At 35.4% G+C, this 6,368-nt stretch overlaps 1 long non-coding RNA gene across 1 annotated transcript in view; it reads left to right on the plus strand.

Annotated features, from left to right (window-relative positions):
* The window catches only part of LOC136759604 (uncharacterized), a 32,742-nt gene extending 26,666 nt beyond the window's left edge, over positions 1 to 6,076 (plus strand). Inside the window, exons 4-5 of the long non-coding RNA XR_010820065.1 lie at positions 374 to 511; positions 5,432 to 6,076. This is a non-coding gene — a long non-coding RNA (uncharacterized LOC136759604). The remainder of the gene's footprint in view (positions 1 to 373; positions 512 to 5,431) is intronic.
* Positions 6,077 to 6,368: the final 292 nt, after the last annotated feature.

The raw sequence follows: 6,368 nt of genomic DNA on the forward strand, positions 1-6,368 counted from the left end.
TATGAATTTCTCACTTTTGTTTATCTAGTGTGAGGTGAGCTGGTAGCAGCAATAAGATAAATTAGCAACAAACCCCCCATTACATTTAGAATTTTCAAATGTCAGATGTGACGTAAACCAAAGAAGGAAACTAATGAGTATAATTCATTCAAATATTTTGCATTTCCAAAGGTAATCCTGCATAATTTGATTTATTAATGTTATTTGTCTTTGCATCATCAGATAATTAAAGTTTTCAGAAACCCAAGCAAGTATTTATTACCCATTTAATTAGAAAGAAATCCCCCCTATAACTAATAATGTTTACATTGCATTTCTGCTTTTAGTAGAATGTTTGATTGCTTTTGGGTGAATGTAACGTATCTCATTAAAGTTGCAGATACAAATACATGAGAGAGGAAGGGTCAAGATAATCATTCTTGGATGATACCAGAGAGCAGGCATGAAGAATTGTGGGAGTCTTATTTTGGCACTTGCATGGTTGCAAGATGCAAAACAGGGAGGTTGTCAGGTAACACAAATATATTTCTGCTGTTTCAATATTTACATTTTCCTTGCCAACAGATTCTACTGATCTTTTTAATCTGTTTATGCATGAAATCTTGCTTTCATTCAGAAGAGACTTTGTCTTAACACAGAAAGATATTTAATGTGAGCATTAATACACTCAACAGACAAATTAACCGCTAAATAATTAATTTTGCTTTTGAACTGACTGCTGCTGGATAATATTGGCTAATTGACCTGCGGTGACAGTCAAGGATTCAGAGAGATTAAAGACAACCTCAGGGGACACAAGAAGATGGCTGTTTACGCAGAGGGAAATAGTGTGTTTTCAAACGGTATTAACATGTGCCAGGGAAACTATAAAAAAACACAGTTGTAATTAAAAAAAAAAAATGTCCTCTGATTGTCTTCCCTTTTAAATGTCTTCTCCTTGAGCTGCCTATGGCTAATGCTTAATCTATTGTCTTGTGCTTTAATCCAGTTCATACAGTGAGGGGAAAAAAGTATTTGATCCCCTGCTGATTTTGTATGTTTGCCCACTGACAAAGAAATTATCAGTCTATAATTTTAATGGTAGGTGTATTTTAACAGTGAGAGACAGAATAACAACAAAAATATCCAGAAAAACGCATTTCAAAAAAGTTATAAATTGATTTGCATGTTAATGAGGGAAATAAGTATTTGATCCCCTATCAATCAGCAAGATTTCTGGCTCCCAGGTGTCTTTTATACAGGTAACGAGCTGAGATTAGGAGCACTCTCTTAAAGGGAGTGCTCCTAATCTCAGCTCGTTACCTGTATAAAAGACACCTGTCCACAGAAGCAATCAATCAATCAGATTCCAAACTCTCCACCATGGCCAAGACCAAAGAGCTGTCCAAGGATGTCAGGGACAAGATTGTAGACCTACACAAGGCTGGAATGGGCTACAAGACCATCGCCAAGCAGCTTGGTGAGAAGGTGACAACAGTTGGTGCGATTATTCGGAAATGGAAGAAACACAAAATACCTGTCAGTCTCCCTCGGTCTGGGGCTCCATGCAAGATCTCACCTCGTGGAGTTTCAATGATCATGAGAACGGTGAGGAATCAGCCCAGAACTACACGGGAGGATTTTGTTAATGATCTCAAGGCAGCTGGGACCATAGTCACCAAGAAAACAATTGGTAACACACTACGCCGTGAAGGACTGAAATCCTGCAGTGCCCGCAAGGTCCCCCTGCTCAAGAAAACACATGTACAGGCCCGTCTGAAGTTTGCCAATGAACATCTGAATGATTCAGAGGAGAACTGGGTGAAAGTGTTGTGGTCAGATGAGACCAAAATCGAGCTCTTTGGCATCAACTCAACTCACCGTGTTTGGAGGAGGAGGAATGACCCCAAGAACACCATCCCCACCGTCAAACATGGAGGTGGAAACATTATGCTTTGGGGGTGTTTTTCTGCTAAGGGGACAGGACAACTGCACCGCATAAAAGGGACGATGGACGGGGCCATGTACCGTCAAATCTTGGGTGAGAACCTCCTTTCCTCAGCCAGGGCATTGAAAATGGGTCGTGGATGGGTATTCCAGCATGACAATGACCCAAAACACACAGCCAAGGCAACAAAGGAGTGGCTCAAGAAGAAGCACATTAAAGTCCTGGAGTGGCCTAGCCAGTCTCCAGACCTTAATCCCATAGAAAATCTGTGGAGGGAGCTGAAGGTTCGAGTTGCCAAACGTCAGCCTCGAAACCTTAATGACTTGGAGAGGATCTGCAAAGAGGAGTGGGACAAAATCCCTCCTGAGATGTGTGCAAACCTGGTGGCCAACTACAAGAAACGTCTGACCTCTGTGATTGCCAACAAGGGTTTTGCCACCAAGTACTAAGTAGAAGGGGTCAAATACTTATTTCCCTCATTAACATGCAAATCAATGTATAACTTTTTTGAAATGTGTTTTTCTGGATTTTTTTGTTGTTATTCTGTCTCTCACTGTTAAAATACACCTATCATTAAAATTATAGACTGATAATTTCTTTGTCAGTGGGCAAACGTACAAAATCAGGAGGGGATCAAATACTTTTTTCCCTCACTGTAAATTGGGTTTATTGGGAAATTATACAATATTATACATTATGTATGTCCTGGTATTTCCCCTCTGCTACCCAACGTTTTGCATCATCAACAAATTGAGTTATTCCCTCAGATTTCCTTTATCTTTGACAGTTATTCTCAATATAGTCGGGATGTTTATTTTTCCCATTTTGTCCCATTAACCATTATTTTCATATTAAGTGCTTTTGAGTGGGTATCATGACAGTGAATGCCACCAAGTTTCTTTTTTAGTTATTTTGTTTTCTAAACCCAGGCTGATATTATTGTCTTCTGTATTGCTACAGTGCAGATAATCTTTAATTTTAGCTCCAATCAATTATAAACTAATACATAAAGTAATTTAAATATGGCATGTCATTATCTCTTGGAATCGTGCCAGCATTTTGACATCACTGGCAACATTATAGTAAATCAGGACCGATGTTACATCTATCAAGTGAGTTTATCAATCTGACAAAAATAATCTGTCTAAATGCATTAACTGGACAATCTGTAATCTCTTTGATGTGTATGCTTAACTGCAGCAAGACTTTAAATCTTTTAAAATAAATACATACATGAGAAGTGGGACCATTTTCTGGCTCACCAATTGAATGACAGAGAACACTCAATTTTTGTTAATTAGAATTTTTGGATAATTATGAATCAGTTAATGTCTGACATAACATTGTAAACAGAAATGGTGATCTTGTGTCATTGGCTTATCCTTGAGCCACTGTCCTTGTGCTATTGTGCTGTAACAGGTAAACACGTTTTTCATATGTCACCACCCATATATATGAGACCCTTCAATGATACATTGGAGAAAAATGGGAAGGTCCTGATTTTGGATGTGCACCATGTTGCAACTGCCTATATTGGCAATGTGAACCTTTCGAAAAAATTTTTTATCTGACATCAGAGAAAAAATAAATATGTATACATATTTTAATGTTAGTTTGCTTCTTATGCTTGATTTATTTGGTCAAGTGAACACAGGGGAATCTCCTTAATTTTTCTTAATTTTATATTAGACAGGCACTTCACAAAGAATAAAACTGATACTGTTTCAGCAACATCACAAACATACTTCAGCTCCTTTCACTATAAATAAACATCAATTTATTAGATGCAGAATGTAGATTGCTTAGAGATAGTTAGTTACAATAGACTGGAAATTAATATGCACTGAAAATAAAGGGACCTAATGCCAAAAAATGTGATACATGTGATATGTGTCTGTCTGTCAGTGTATCTAGCTGTAAAGACCAGCAGTGGTTACTAAAGAATCTGTTCTTACACTAACACAGATGGTGTGATTAACATTTCAGAACAGATTTGCATTCCCTTCAAATGCTGAAAACTGTTGGCTTCTTATTATTTCTTAGTTATTTATTTATTAGCAGAAGCCCTTACCCTGGGTGACTTACAGTTTTCTTAAGAAACATTTTCAAAACATTACAAAGTGCTGTAAACTCAAGTGGTGCAAAATACCATTAAGAATACATCCTGTACAAATGACCTAACGAGTGCAAACATCATACAGTTCTGTCCCTGGTTTGTGCTAAGGGCGGTGCAGTAGGCCAATTTTTGTGTCAACATTTAAGGACAAAAAATGTTGAATATATTTAATTTGAAAACAAATAATAAATCCAACAAGGCATTAATACTCTCAAGTGTTACTTTTATTTATGAGGATGATAAATTGCTCAGGAACATGCAGTAATGAAAAAATAGAAATATCAGTAATATTTATGCATTTTTGTTTCTGTTATAGACTAATAGTAATGTGATATATGTTAACATTTTTCCCACAAAATGTTGTTGACACAAAAATGGGCATGTCATTTCATTGGACAAGCAATGGGATCTGCATTTAGATGGTAGCCAGATCGCTGTGCATTTTTTAAAATTATTATAATCTGTTTGTACATGTTTTATAAATGTGAGAGTTTTTGGCAACCAATATTTGTGTGTGTTTTGTTTTAAAATATAATGCATTTATTAAATTTTATGTTCTTAACCATCTAATTAAACATATATTCATAAATCACGAATAACCAATTAATAAGCAGCACTTTAATATAATGTGTTACCAATCTGTTTTTGTACATTATGGTTTATTTGCATAATGAGGTTGCAAGGTTCAGGCACTATTCTTTTTTTTTCTTTTTATTTACAAAGTATGTTCTTCAAAATAAATCTCAAATGTAAGAGTATATCAATTTGAATGGATTTGTATATTAAATCTTGGACTGATTAACAATTTTATGAAGTCTAAAATGTTTTTTAAGAAAGAAAGGAAATTGAAAATGCATTCACAAAATATTTTGTTAACATGTTTCAATAATTTTATTAGGATTTCTTTTTCTCCTTAAATAGAAGTTCCACCTGAAGAACATTTTTTTTCAGTTTATTATCTCACAATAATGGACATGTTCCATCTCTTGGAGCTCTCCTGCAACTTCAGCTCAAGACATTACCAAAAAGCATTGCATGGCAAATCCTTAACTACACACACACGGAAAGGAAATCCATTCAAAGCAAACACTAGTGTTCACTAATGAAATACATTTAATAATTTTACTGGTATTTTAGACCTAAATAAAGTTGTTTTGCATAAAACTATAATAATAATAATACATACATACATACATACATACATACATACATACATACATTATGAAACTAGATTTCTAAAACTGATTTCGCTTTTGTACCCCAGTATAAAAATCAATGCATTTCCACACACACATTCACATACATATATTGTATCCTTTGCAGAAGAGTTAATTTCATATGCATGTGTAGATAGCTGTATAGATTTACTTAATCTGTTCTCTCCTCAGGCATTATCTGCATTCAAGAGAAATAAATCTTTGTTCGACCAACAAATTAAGCACGAGGAGCTGTGTATCACCGAGTTTAACAGACCCTGGATTTCCTGGAAGGCTGCAATGGATGACATTCAATGTACAAACCTCATCCGCACAGAATACAATTGACCTGGATCAATGGACATAACGCACTCAAGTCGATCCGCTCTCATTTTAGAAACGCTTGAAGAATTCACTTAAACAACGTTTGAAGAGACAAATTTGGAGGCGCATACATGTTGTTATCTTTGTACTATAACTTAAATTATTTGGTTTCATTTATTTATTTTTAAGTAAATTTAGTCCAAGTCTCTGATTAGAGGTTATTCATTTGTATAATTCCCATCTTGGCACAATGTGCTCTTATCTCTCCTAAGCACTGTAAAAAGCACTGTATTGTTTTAGAACCTTATTTGAATGGAACAGCAATCCCCTCTTGCTAAATTCTCTCATAGTGATATACCATGATTGTTGGGTAATTCTTCTTTTGCACTTTAATGACTAGTTTAAATGAATCCATTAGAAGAACTGGAACATGTGTCAGCATTATTAGAGATGAATAGGAAGGCAATTTGATGCTGTAATTGGTTTTAATCATTAAATAAATCATTTACAAAGTCAAGGTTTCAAGTCTTTTTGCTGGCATTAGCTAAAGTTAGTTTCTATTAATGTCTTAAGTAGGTATCTCGGTGTTAAAGGTCTTCTGGTCACTAACAAGAAACATCCAGTTGGCTGCATATGGTGTACCCTGCACTTGTGAATATGCAGCAGCAGCAGCCTTTATTGATGCACGTTCAGCATTTGCCATTTGAACCATTTGAGATCTTAAAATCCATGTACTACTTTCTCATGTTTTCCACACTTAATGGATGTTTCAGAAGTAGTTTTAGTATCACTATCAAGCATTTTT

This window comes from Amia ocellicauda, chromosome 10 (assembly GCF_036373705.1).
Source record: "Amia ocellicauda isolate fAmiCal2 chromosome 10, fAmiCal2.hap1, whole genome shotgun sequence".
NCBI lineage: Eukaryota > Metazoa > Chordata > Actinopteri > Amiiformes > Amiidae > Amia > Amia ocellicauda.